The 657-nt window shown below is 40.3% G+C and overlaps 1 non-coding gene across 1 annotated transcript; it reads right to left on the reverse strand.

Annotated features, from left to right (window-relative positions):
• Positions 1 to 321: 321 nt before the first annotated feature.
• Positions 322 to 429, reverse strand: LOC112781194 (small nucleolar RNA R71). The gene has a single exon (XR_003191986.1). It is a non-coding gene; the product is annotated as a small nucleolar RNA R71 (small nucleolar RNA).
• Positions 430 to 657: the final 228 nt, after the last annotated feature.

The raw sequence follows: 657 nt of genomic DNA on the forward strand, positions 1-657 counted from the left end.
AGAAGCATCTCAATCCCTGTCATTGGAGCAAACAATTTTGAGCTGAAACCTCAACTAGTTTCTCTGATGCAACAGAATTACAAGTTTTATGGACTTCCATCCGAAGATCCCTTTCAATTCTTAACTGAATTCTTACAGATCCGTGATACTGTTAAGACCAATGGGGTTGATCCCGAGGTCTACATGCTTATGCTTTTCCCATTTGCTATAAGAGACAGAGCTAGAATATGGTTAGACTCTCAACCTAAAGACAGCCTGAACTCTTGGGATAAGCTGGTCACGACTTTCTTATCCAAGTTCTTTCCTCCTCAAAAGCTTAGCAAGCTTAGAGTGGATGTTCAAACCTTCAGACAAAAGGAAGGTAAATCCCTCTATGAAGCTTGGGAAAGATACAAGGAACTGACCAAAAAGTGTCCTTCTGACATGCTTTTAGAATGGACTATCCTGGATATATTCTATGATGGTCTGTCTAAATTATCAAAGATGTCATTGGACCATTTTGCAGGTGGATCCATTCACCTAAAGAAAACGCCTGCAGAAGCTCAAGAACTCATTAACATGGTTGCAAATAACCAGTTCATGTACACCTCTGAAAGGAATCCTATGAGTAATGGGACGCCTCAGAGGAAGGGAGTTCTTGAAATTGATACTCTGAAT

This window comes from Arachis hypogaea, chromosome 19, assembly GCF_003086295.3.
Source record: "Arachis hypogaea cultivar Tifrunner chromosome 19, arahy.Tifrunner.gnm2.J5K5, whole genome shotgun sequence".
NCBI lineage: Eukaryota > Viridiplantae > Streptophyta > Magnoliopsida > Fabales > Fabaceae > Arachis > Arachis hypogaea.